General features: G+C 42.3%; 1 long non-coding RNA gene across 1 annotated transcript in view; it reads left to right on the top strand.

Moving 5' to 3' along the window:
• LOC133622616 (uncharacterized) overlaps nt 1–13,995 on the top strand; it is a 39,831-nt gene extending 25,836 nt beyond the window's left edge. The window contains exons 2-3 of the long non-coding RNA XR_009817808.2: nt 6,726–6,861; nt 12,989–13,995. This is a non-coding gene — a long non-coding RNA (uncharacterized lncRNA). The remainder of the gene's footprint in view (nt 1–6,725; nt 6,862–12,988) is intronic.
• Nucleotides 13,996–14,229: the final 234 nt, after the last annotated feature.

Here is a 14,229-nt window from a genome sequence, read left to right as displayed (position 1 = left end):
TGTCTCCCGGCTGGCCTGGGAACGCCTCGGGATCCCCCGGGAGTAGCTGGACGAAGTGGCTGGGGAGAGGGAAGTCTGGGCTTCCCTGCTTAGGCTGCTGCCCCCGTGACCCGACCTTGGATAAGCGGAAGAAGATGGATGGATGGATGGATGGAAACTGCTTGCAGTCATGTCAGTTCTTGGTGGTCCATGGAACCCTGACAGGGAGAGACTGTCACAAATGTAAAATGTTGTCATTGGTTGTACAGAAATAAATATTATAATTCAAAATACACTACTATGTCTAACCCATCATAAAGTGTCCAATGGACATGAGAGAGTTGATGTCTAGTATTAGTATTTTGATATTGTACAGTGAGAATGACTGTCATGCTGAGGAGGATACATGGTGCCAAGTCATTTGTCCTGTGTGTTTATTTATTTCAGAGCTAAACAATTCAGCAGGGTATTAAGTTTGTCAGAGTACAGTCCAAAAGAACCGTTATTATGTACCTCAAATGTCCTCCATTTCACATTTTCCCCAGGTGAGAAGATTACATGGTCGGGTTGCATCGTTTAACTGAAATTGCACACACCTGACAGCCCACGGTGCGTCTCTCTCTCTGCGTGCGAGCTCGTACAGTTTGCATATCTGGCACGCGGGCTTACGTGTTTGTTTTCACGGCCACTAACGGGAGGAGCGGCGGTGAAAAGGTTGGCGCTCAGAGTCGGCGGACCTCTAATTTGTTCCGCCACGGCAGCAGTCGCCTAATGCAGCACACCTGCTATCTCTGCGCCGTCATTAGCCGGTGCAGCGCGGCAAAAAAGGCCAAACATAAACAGCGAGATCACAGAGCAGCATTGGTGGAATGGGAAAAAAGGAAGGGGGAAAAAAAGAGCGTTTGTGAGGGAGGCGGCGGGCGGGAGAAGGGCGCTAATGTGGGGATGATGAGTGGGCGTGAGCGGCCCAGGCACGAAGTGATGCATGATGGGAACACTTCACATACTCTAGGACGTCTGCCTCTGATCTTGGCAAACAAGCGGCGATGGGAAAAAATGATGGGTGCAAATGTGTGTGCAGGAACCGGCGCAAACAAACATGCGACCTGGAGGATCGGCGGCGCAGATGTGGAACCATTTACTTCCATTAACTCTGACATGACGCAAAGAATGCCTGATTCATCACCGTCCATCTTCAGAACGCATCTGCTTGATTTGCTCACCAACAACAACAACAAAAAAGTTCGCAGACACTGCACACTGTGCCAGTGTACGAACGTATGAAGAGAAAACAAAGCAATGACTGCAAACCGAAGGTATAAAGTTTGAGTAAAATATGTAGGTTCAGTCGTCATACGGAATCATCGTGGTATTATCGTGTCAGTTTGTATGTACATGACAGTAGTTGATGACGAATTACAATGCTATACGCGCTGTTCCTCATGGGAAATGTGGTTTTCCTTAAAGCAAAACACTACCGCTTTGGTCTAATGTCGCCGCCAAAATAAACCAAAACTGAAAGTTCCCAATTGGGCCTTTTCGACGAGGAAAGGAGGTTCTGGGGAGCCTGGCTACCCTTATGGAACCATTGCAGCGGGGTACGTGAGAGATTCCTGGGACAAATGGAGAATCATGTGCCTCTCAGTCCTTTCCATCGAGGACGTGGAAGACATCTACCTATTTGGAACCATGATCGTGGGGCACCTGCTGATTGGGCTGGGCATTGCTCTGGTGTATCGTCAAATTCGTAAGACGATGGCAGCCACTCAAGGAGCCCAAAGGCTGTTTGTCGCAATGGACGGATTGGGCCGGGTTGTAGGAACACAGTCTGTGGCATACTTGCCAACCGTCCCGGATTTTCCGGGAGACTCCCGAAATTCAGCGCCTCTCCCGAAAACCTCCCGGGACAAATTTTCTCCCGAAAATCTCCCAAAATTCAGGCGGACCTGGAGGCCACGCCCCATCCAGCTCCATGCCAATGTTGTTGTAATATATTGAGTTGGAGGCAATAAACAGGCGAGGGGATGAAGTACGTCTCTTTACTGTAGACTTCAGAACAGACTCACACACTTGACGTCAGGTGCGCAACACCACGTAAATCGGTGGCCAACCAAAAAGTAACCCCAGTACGCTATAGCCAACATTCACCAGGAGATGGCAACAGACAAACATAGATCACTCCATTACATTCCTCCCCTTTTATAAATGTAGAAGTTACTCAAAAGAAATAAACAACCCAACCAAAAAATGCAGCAGCTCAATTAAAAAACTGTACTTAAGCCACATTCTTTTTTTTTGTACTGAACTCTTAACCCTCATTTGTAAACAATAACATGCTTATTATACAAACAGTATTTTTTAACACAGATTTTTATACTGTCTTCAGAGATTCAGTTTTTTTGGTGGTACTCGAAACCTTTCTGGGTACCTGCGGATCACTGGTGGGGTTTTTGTTGTGGGTGATCTGGGTTCTGATGATGGCAACTCAGCAGCCCTTGAATCTGGTTCAATGATGAGACTAGTTTGTGTCTGACTCACTGATGGTCCTGGTGATGGAACTGAAACAGCACTGTCCAGTTGTACTGATGGCACATTTTCTGCAACTGGTGGAGACTAGATAAGTGGCAGTCTCTCCATGTTTTCTCGCCATGGTAACATGTGATCCACATGCACTGTGCGCTGTCTCTGTCCCTCTTGATATATATATATATATATATATATATATATATATATATATATATATACTGTGTATATATATAGATGAAATAATTGACTTAGTGAATTCTAGCTGTAAATATACTCCTCCCCTCTTAGCCACGCCCCCAACCACGCCCCCGCCCCACCCCGACCACGCCCCCCCACCCCCCACCTCCCGAAATCGGAGGTCTCAAGATTGGCAAGTATGGTCTGTGGCGATTTCTGAACTGAATCGCAAGATGGATCACATCATGAAAAAGCTTGCTATAAAGGAAGGTTTGGATATGAGAGCCAGCATGGACGAATAGAACAGACAAGTCATTGTTAATGCCTGTTCGAGAAAAAACAAAAATCCTTATCTACGATTTGACTCCCCCGAATGGCCTGAGACAAGAACAGGCTGTTCTGTAATAATCCCCTAAGGAATTTCAAAGATGGACACTTTTTGACCTCCCTACCGCCTCCCCTCCTCAACGACACCTGGGAATCGAACTTTGCTTGCATTGCATGCAGAACGACTCTGGGCTTATGAACATTTACACTTCACCCAAAGACAATGGGCATATATACAAACACACTCCCCATCCACATCCAACGCCTCTCATCACCACTGCTTATTTCTTCTTCGGGGTTATGGACGGATATTAGCGCTCCATGGCCCCAAATCCCCCCCTCTGTTGCGAGTTGTTGTGATTATATGTAACATGTTTATGTGTGCTATGCTAAATGAGTTTTTTCCCTTGGACTCAGTCTGGACCCCCTCCCGAGGGTCCAGCCTTAGACTGGTATTCTTTACTCTTCCCCCCTTTCCCAATATCACCTTTTTCCCCACCTTTTTTAAGGAGCGCCATAAGTGGCTGAGTCTTCGGCGGTCCCGTCTTGTCCCCCTGTAACGTATGTCTGCTCTTAGTGGGGCTGTGCCGAAAATGAAATGTCAGTTCTTATGTGTCTTGTACATGTTAAAGAACGGACGATAATAAAGCATCTTGAATCTTGAATTTCTCAGATGATGCAATTGTTGATGACTGAAGTGCTGATATCAACCAAACCAAACACATCCCACCGCCCCGGATTGTAAATAATGTAAACAATTCAATGTATTTACTCTGATGATTAACTTGTGTGATGTCTGTATTATGCTGATAGAATATAATTGTACTATGAATTGATTAACGTGGACCCCGACTTAAACAAGTTGAACAACGTATTCGGGTGTTACCATTTAGTGGTCGATTGTACAGAATATGCACTGTACTGTGCAATCTACTAATAAAAGTTTCAATCAATCAATCAAAAACGCCCCCCCAAAAAATACACTTGATAAAAGTACAGTGTTTTATCCTCCTATATTCAAATACAGTGTTGCAGTGATTTTACAATGGCCACAATATTAAATATACGTGTTAAATAAAACCTCTGCCTTGTTTGTATTGAATACTTAGGCACACTACGCTAATGTACTTTAATATTGGTCATTATGGTGACACTTGGAGAGCCCATTGCCTTCAGGTCGCAGCACTCTAAAATGCCCACTTATCAAAATAGGCAGTGACAGGGGGAAAAAAGGACCATATGTCAAATGCACCGAAAAGTTGGCATGTCATGTGGCTCTCATAAAAAAATAAAGTCAAAACAGTAATTGGGCTCCCGTGCTAACTGCCAATGGCAATGGTGCCAAGGCTCTTGTGAAAAAATTCTAAACAAGTGGGTGTTTTACAAGTAGCACCAAACACATTAACACCAAGGTGGGAGACGTGTTAGTTCGCCAGCTGAGTGCTTGTTATGATGTTACATTTCTATCTTGTTGAAATGATTTGAAAAACGACAAATGCCAATTAATCCCCACTGAAAACTCCGTGTTTTAACGTGCATGGATGTACAGCGTATAATTACGTGCTTTTCATTTGACCTATTTTAGCCGAGCAGCATGGATAGAAAATATGCGAGGGGCCATGCAGAGAACAATTAACCTTTACTACATTCTCAGTTGTCTCGTACAAACCCCGTTTCCATATGAGTTGGGAAATTATGTTAGATGTAAATATAAACGGAATACATCCATCCATCCATTTTCTACCGCTTATTCCCTTTTGGGGTCGCGGGGGGCGCTGGAGCCTATCTCAGCTACAACCGGGCGGAAGGCGGGGTACACCCTGGACAATGATTTGCAAATCCTTTTCAAGCCATATTCAGTTGAATATGCTACAAAGACAACATATTTGATGTTCAAACTGATAAACATTTTTTTTTTTTTGCAAATTATCATTAACTTTAGAATGTGATGCCAGCAACACGTGGCAAATAAGTTGAGAAAGGTGGCAATAAATACTGATAAAGTTGAGGAATGCTCATCAAACACTTATTTGGAACATCCCACAGGTGAACAGGCAAATTGGGAACAGGTGGGTGCCATGATTGGGTATAAAAGTAGATTCCATGAAATGCTCAGTCATTCACAAACAAGGATGGGGCGAGGGTCACCACTTTGTCAACAAATGCGAGAGCAAATTGTTGAACAGTTTAAGAAAAACCTTCCTCAACCAGCTATTGCAAGGACTTTAGGGATTTCACCATCTACGGTCCGTAATATCATCAAAAGGTTCAGAGAATCTGGAGAAATCACTGCACGTAAGCAGCTAAGCCCGTGACCTTCGATCCCTCAGGCTGTACTGCATCAACAAGCGACATCAGAGTGTAAAGGATATCACCAGAAACCCACTGTCAGTAACTACAGTTGGTCGCTACATCTGTAAGTGCAAGTTAAAACTCTCCTAAGCAAGGCGAAAACCGTTTATCAACAACACCCAGAAACGCCGTCGGCTTCGCTGGGCCTGAGCTCATCTAAGATTTATTTATCTTATTTATTTTTATTAAGGATCCCCATTAGCTGGTTGCCTCAACAACCCACTAGTTTTCCTGGGGTCTACAATTCAATACAATTACAAGTAAAAGCATATAATTATAACTACACAAAACAGAAAAAAATAAAAAATAAAAAATAAAAAATAATAAAAATAAAATAAAATATAAAATAAAAATAAAAGCATCATACTGATACAAAGTGGAAAAGTGTTCTGTGGTCTGACGAGTCCACATTTCAAATTGTTTTTGGAAACTGTGGACGTCGTGTCCTCCGGACCAAAGAGGAAAAGAACCATCCGGATTGTTATAAGCGCAAAGTGTAAAAGCCAGCATGTGTGATGGTATGGGGGTGTATTAGTTGCCAAGACATGGGTAACTTACACATCTGTGAAGGCACCATTAATGCTGAAATGTACATACAGGTTTTGGAGCAACATATGTTGCCATCCAAGCAACGTTATCATGGACGCCCCTGCTTATTTCAGCAAGACAATGCCAAGCCACGTGTTACATCAACGTGGCTTCATACTAAAAAAGTGCGGGTACTAGACTGGCCTGCCTGTAGTCCAGACCTGTCTCCCATTTAAAATGTGTGGCGCATTATGAAGCCTAAAATAGCACAACGGAGACCCCCGGACTGTTGAACAACTTAAGCTGTACATCAAGCAAGAATGGGAAAGAATTCCAGCTGAGGAGTTTAAAAAATGTGTCTCCTCAGTTCCCAAACGTTTACTGAGTGTTGTTAAAAGGAAAGGCCATGTAACACAGTGGTGAACATGCCCTTTCCCAACTACTTTGGCACGTGTTGCAGCCATGAAATTCTAAGTTAATTATTAATTGCAAAAAATAAAATAAAGTTTATGAGTTTGAACATCAAATATGTTGTCTTTGTAGCATATTCAATTGAATATGGGTTGAAAATGATTTGCAAATCATTGTATTCCGTTTATATTTACATCTAACACAATTTCCCAACTCATATGGAAACGGGGTTTGTAGATGACAAGATGACTTGTAAGGCCTTCACCATCCCGTCAAGTTGAAACAAATAGTAAACTTCCGTCATATACATGATTTCAACCTTGGCTATAGAATTTGTTATGGAGACTTTGTGAGGGGATTGCAGGGCTGAAGGTTCAGCCTGTTTCATCTAGTATGGATACCAATAGCTCACTATGACCTTTTAGGAGGTCAACCAACTGCAGCAGTAATTCGGTGAACACAGATGAGGCGCTAGCTGTCCAAAGTCGGGACCCAGGGTGGACCACTCGTATGTGCATCAGTTGGGGACGTCTCTGCGCTTCTGACCTGTCTCCACTCAAGGTGATCCCCTGCTGGCCCCACTATGGACTGGACTCTCACTATTATGTTAGATCCACTATGGACTGGACTCTCACTATTATGTTAGATCCACTATGGACTGGACTCTCACTATTATGTTAGATCCACTATGGACTGGACTCTCACTATTATGTTAGATCCACTATGGACTGGACTCTCACTATTATGTTAGATCCACTATGGACTGGACTCTCATTATTATGTTAGATCCACTATGGACTGGACTCTCATTATTATGTTAGATCCAATATGGACTGGACTCTCACTATTATTAGATCCAATATGGACTGGACTCTCACTATTATGTTAGATCCACTATGGACTGAACTCTCACTATTATGCTAGATCCACTATGGACTGGACTCTCACTATTATGTTAGATCCACAATGGACTGGACTCTCACTATTATGTTAGATCCACTATGGACTGGACTCTCACTATTATGTTAGATCCACTATGGACTGGACTCTCACTATTATGTTAGATCCACTATGGACTGGACTCTCACTATTATGTTAGATCCACTATGGACTGGACTCTCACTATTATGTTAGATCCACTATGGACTGGACTCTCACTATTATGTTAGATCCACTATGGACTGGACTCTCACTATTATGTTAGATCCACTATGGACTGGACTCTCATTATTATGTTAGATCCACTATGGACTGGACTCTCATTATTATGTTAGATCCAATATGGACTGGACTCTCACTATTATTAGATCCAATATGGACTGGACTCTCACTATTATGTTAGATCCACTATGGACTGAACTCTCACTATTATGCTAGATCCACTATGGACTGGACTCTCACTATTATGTTAGATCCACAATGGACTGGACTCTCACTATTATGTTAGATCCACTATGGACTGGACTCTCACTATTATGTTAGATCCACTATGGACTGAACTCTCACTATTATGTTAGATCCACTATGGAATGGACTCTCACTATTATGTTAAATCCACTATGGACTGAACTCTCACTATTATGCCAGATCCACTATGGACTGGACTCTCACTATTATGTTAGATCCACTATGGACTGGACTCTCACTATTATGTTAGATCCACTATGGACTGGACTTTCACAATATTATGTTAGATCCACTATGGACTGGACTCTCACTATTATGTTAGATCCACTATGGACTGAACTCTCACTATTATGTTAGATCCACTATGGACTGGACTCTCACTATTATGTTAGATCCACTATGGACTGGACTCTCACTATTATGTTAGATCCACTATGGACTGGACTTTCACAATATTATGTTAGATCCACTATGGACTGGACTCTCATTATTATGTTAGATCCACTATGGACTGAACTCTCACTATTATGTTAGATCCACTATGGACTGGACTCTCACTATTATGTTAGATCCACTATGGACTGGACTCTCACTATTATGTTAGATCCACTATGGACTGGACTTTCACAATATTATGTTAGATCCACTATGGACTGGACTCTCACTATTATGTTAGATCCACTATGGACTGAACTCTCACTATTATATTAGATCCACTATGGAATGGACTCTCACTATTATGTTAGATCCACTATGGACTGAACTCTCACTATTATGCCAGATCCACTATGGACTGGACTCTCACTATTATGTTAGATCCACTATGGACTGGACTCTCACTATTATGTTAGATCCACTATGGACTGGACTTTCACAATATTATGTTAGATCCACTATGGACTGGACTCTCACTATTATGTTAGATCCACTATGGACTGGACTCTCACTATTATGTTAGATCCACTATGGACTGGACTCTCACTATTATGTTAGATCCACTATGGACTGGACTCTCACTATTATGTTAGATCCACTATGGACTGGACTCTCACTATTATGTTAGATCCACTATGGACTGGACTCTCACTATTATGTTAGATCCACTATGGACTGGACTCTCACTATTATGTTAGATACACTATGGACTGGACTCTCACTATTATTAGATCCAATATGGACTGGACTCTCACTATTATGTTAGATCCACTATGGACTGGACTCTCACTATTATGTTAGATCCACTATGGACTGGACTGGACTCTCACTATTATGTTAGATCCACTATGGACTGAACTCTCACTATTATGCTAGATCCACTATGGACTGGACTCTCACTATTATGTTAGATCCACTATGGACTGGACTCTCACTATTATGTTAGATCCACTATAGACTGGACTCTCACTATTATGTTAGATCCACTATGGACTGGACTCTCAGTATTATTAGATCCACTATGGACTGGACTCTCGCTATTATGTTAGATCCACTATGGACTGGACTCTCACTATTATGTTAGATCCACTATGGACTGGACTCTCACTATTATGTTAGATCCATTATGGACTGGACTCTCACTATTATGTTAGATCCACTATGGACTGGACTCTCATTATTATGTTAGATCCACTATGGACTGGACTCTCATTATTATGTTAGATCCAATATGGACTGGACTCTCACTGTTATTAGATCCAATATGGACTGAACTCTCACTATTATGTTAGATCCACTATGGACTGGACTCTCACTATTATGTTAGATCCACTATGGACTGGACTCTCACTCTTATGTTAGATCCACTATGGACTGGACTCTCACTATTATGTTAGATCCACTATGGCCTGAACTCTCACTATTATGTTAGATCCACTATGGACTGGACTCTCACTATTATGTTAGATCCACTATGGACTGAACTCTCACTATTATGCCAGATCCACTATGGACTGGACTCTCACTATTATGTTAGATCCACTATGGACTGGACTCTCACTATTATGTTAGATCCACTATGGACTGGACTCTCACTATTATGTTAGATCCACTATGGACTGAACTCTCACTATTATGTTAGATCCACTATGGACTGGACTTTCACAATATTATGTTAGATCCACTATGGACTGGTCTCTCACTATTATGTTAGATCCACTATGGACTGGACTCTCACTATTATGTTAGATCCACTATGGACTGGACTCTCACTATTATGTTAGATCCACTATGGACTGGACTCTCACTATTATGTTAGATCCACTATGGACTGGACTCTCACTATTATTAGATCCAATATGGACTGGACTCTCACTATTATGTTAGATCCACTATGGACTGAACTCTCACTATTATGCTAGATCCACTATGGACTGGACTCTCACTATTATGTTAGATCCACTATGGACTGGACTCTCACTATTATTAGATCCAATATGGACTGGACTCTCACTATTATGTTAGATCCACTATGGACTGGACTCTCACTATTATGTTAGATCCACTATGGACTGGACTCTCACTATTATGTTAGATCCACTATGGACTGGACTCTCACTATTATGTTAGATCCACTATGGACTGGACTCTCACTATTATGTTAGATCCACTATGGACTGGACTTTCACAATATTATGTTAGGTCCACTATGGACTGGACTCTCACTATTATTAGATCCACTATGGACTGGACTCTCACTATTATGTAAGATCCACTATGGACTGGACTCTCACTATTATGTTAGATCCACTATGGACTGGACTCTCACTATTATGTTAGATCCACTATGGACTGGACTTTCACAATATTATGTTAGGTCCACTATGGACTGGACTCTCACTATTATTAGATCCACTATGGACTGGACTCTCACTATTATGTTAGATCCACTATGGACTGGACTCTCACTATTATGTTAGATCCACTATGGACTGGACTTTCACAATATTATGTTAGGTCCACTATGGACTGGACTCTCACTATTATTAGATCCACTATGGACTGGACTCTCACTATTATGTTAGATCCACTATGGACTGGACTCTCACTATTATGTTAGATCCACTATGGACTGGACTCTCACTATTATGTTAGATCCACTATGGACTGGACTCTTACTATTATGTTAGATCCACTATGGACTGGACTCTCACTATTATTAGATCCAATATGGACTGGACTCTCACTATTATGTTAGATCCACTATGGACTGAACTCTCACTATTATGCTAGATCCACTATGGACTGGACTCTCAGTATTATTAGATCCACTATGGACTGGACTCTCGCTATTATGTTAGATCCACTATGGACTGGACTCTCACTATTATGTTAGATCCACTATGGACTGGACTCTCACTATTATGTTAGATCCACTATGGACTGGACTCTCACTATTATGTTAGATCCACTATGGACTGGACGCGGGTTTTATATGAATGGCGATTGTCAGCGTCATGCGTGCCGAGATGGTACAGCATATAGCGCCCACTACAACCAGTGTGACTGATCAACCACACGTTGTGTGGGCTTCCACTTGCTCACGTAAGTGACAGCAAGGCATACTTGGTCAACAACCACACAGGCTACACTGACGCTGGCGGTATAAAAAAAACCTTTAACACTCTTACTAATACTGCGCCACACTGTGAACCCACACCAAACAAGAATGACAAACACTATCGGGAGAACATCTGCACCGTAACACAACATAAACACAACAGAACAAATACCCAGAATCCCATGCAGCCCTAACTCTTCCGGGATACATTATACACCCCCGCTACCAAACCCCGCCCACCTCAACCGACGCACAGAGAGGGGGGGGTTGATGTGTGAGGGAGCAGGGTTGGGGTGGGGGCGGGGTTTGGTGGTAGCAGGGGTGTATAATGTAGCCCGGAAGAGTCAGGGCTGCATGGGATTCTGGGTATTTGTCCTGTTGTGTTTATGTTGTGTTACGGTGCAGATGTTCTCCCGAAATGTTTTTGTCATTCTTGTTTGGTTTTGGTTCAAAGTGTGGCGCATTATTAGTAAGAGTGTTAAAGTTGTTTTATATGGTCACCGTCAGTGTAACCTGTGTGGCTGTTGACCAAGTATGCATTGCTGTCACGTACGTGTGCAAGCAGAAGATGCATACTGTATAACAAGTGGTTGGGCTGGCACACTATTAATACTGATTGTAGAGGGCGTCAAATGTTGTACCATCATGGCACGCCCTTATTATAGATGTAAGGGTGAAAATCGGTGAATATTAATACCGGGAGTTTTCTGCGAGAGTCACTGAATTCCGGAAGTCTCACGGGAAAATCGGGGGGTTCGGCAAGTTAAGCTGCTGAGCCGCATCAGAGTGATCAAAGAGCCGCATGCGGCTCCGGAGCCGCGGGTTGCCGACCCCTGGACTAGACTCTCACAATATTATGCTAGATCCACTCGACATCCATTGCACCGGTCGCCCAGGGCCTTAGCTGGGGGGTTTGTATTTATATTTGTATATTTGTATTTATATATATTGTATACCGTATTTTTCGGACTATAAGTCGCAGTTTTTTTCATAGTTTGGCCGGGGGTGCGACTTATACTCAGGAGCGACTTATGTGTGAAATTATTAACACATTAGCGTAAATGATCAAATAATATTATTGATCTCATTCACGTAAGAGACTAGACGTATAAGATTTCATGGGATTTAGCGATTAGGAGTGACAGATTGTTTGGTAAACGTATAGCATGTTCTATATGTTATAGTTATTTGAATGACTCTTACCATAATATGTTACGTTAACATACCAGTTGGTTATTTATGCCTCATATAACGTACACTTATTCAGCCTGTTGTTCACTATTCTTTATTTATTTTAAATTGCCTTTCAAATGTCTATTCTTGGTGTTGGCTTTTATCAAATACATTTCCCCCAAAAATGCGACTTATACTCCAGTGCGACTTATAGATGTTTTTTTTTTCCTTCCTTATTATGCATTTTCGGCCGGTGCGACTTATACTCCAAAAAATACGGTATATATAAATAAAACATATAGCTTAACTACGCCCCCTTGTGGTCTGTGCCGTCTACTCCCCCTCCGTAAACATAACAACTTTGGGTGCATTGGCCCATATGAATATGAATGTGGCACAAAGTGTGGAATAAGTCAGAAAACCTCGGTTATTTCCCCCTTTTTTTTTGTCAAAATATTTTACAGGATTGCTTAATCAGCCAATCTAATGATGGTGGACTTTAAGACAAAGTCTAGCTCTGTCTTATTCCTTTGCCTTCCTTTTCATCTGCAGGAAGCTGCTTCTAAAGGATCAACCTGAAGGCTGAATCAGCTTCTGAATAATCTTCACATATTTCCCGAGCCACATCCTCAACGCCAGATCTCAGCGCTCAGCCTCCCTTTGGCTCCAGACCCCTTTCCGCAGCCCTCCACCCAACTCTCCCCGAGCCCGGCCCCGAGCGTCGCCCCCTCCGGTGCAGCCTCGCCGGGTTGCAAGCGTCACAGCAGGATGTGCCGGAGCAGGGCAGGTATCTACAGTGCAGCGTGCTCAGGGCGGCTCTGCGGGGTGAAAAGCCAGCAGGGTTCTGATGAGCTCTGGGGTTGGGGGTGGGGGGTAGTCATCCTTGGCTTCCACAACTCGGCAGAAAGGGAAGGATGAGAGGAAACAGGGATGTTCGAGGGGATGGGCGTGCGCTTGCAAATCTTCACAGCAGCAACATGCAAGCAAGGATAAGGGAGGGTGACGAGTGGGTGATGGAGAAGCGGCGAGCTGAAAGAACGTGGAAATGGCGTCGAGCGGCGGAGCGGATTTGCCTCACTTACTTAATGCACTGCTTATGACAGCTAAAGGGGAAAGTGCACTGGAAATTGGTGAGGAAAAATGACTGGTGTTCTACCGCTTGCAATCTTGCAAATGAATGCCTTTTAGCCACGGCGTGTGCGAGCGAGGGGGTTTTAGAGAACGCAGAGGGAGTACACGGACAACGTAGTCGTGCAAGCAATCACTTTTGTGTTCATGTGGAAGGTGCACATGAACACTGCAAAAACTGAAATCTAAGTAAGATGAAATATCTCAAATAAGGGTGATATTTGTTTATTTTCTGTCTGATAAGATCATTCTTCTCACTAAGCAGATTTTATGTTAGAGTGTTTTACTTGTTTTAAGTGTTTTGGTCCTAAATGATCTCAGTAAGATATTACAGCTTGTTGCTGAGATTTGATGACCTATATTGAGTAAAACATGCTTGAAACTAGAATATCAACTGTTGCAAAGCTGTGTCATCAACACTCACAAGTATAAAAGTACTTTTTTAAAGTAATCATTTCTTATTTTAAGCATGAAAAAAAAAAAATCATGACTTTGACACAATTGTGTCTCATATCAGCCAAATGGACTTTGCTGTTTTATTTTCAATGAAACAAAAGAAAATTTGACAGTTAATATTCAAACATTTAACATGTGATATTTCTAACAATTTTGTACAGACATAGTTCATGCACATTCAGGTAAATTCTTCAAAATTACAATTAAAA

Source organism: Nerophis lumbriciformis, linkage group LG23 (assembly GCF_033978685.3).
Source record: "Nerophis lumbriciformis linkage group LG23, RoL_Nlum_v2.1, whole genome shotgun sequence".
In the NCBI taxonomy this organism is placed as follows: Eukaryota; Metazoa; Chordata; class Actinopteri; order Syngnathiformes; family Syngnathidae; genus Nerophis; species Nerophis lumbriciformis.
This window is presented reverse-complemented; position numbering and strand designations above follow the sequence as displayed.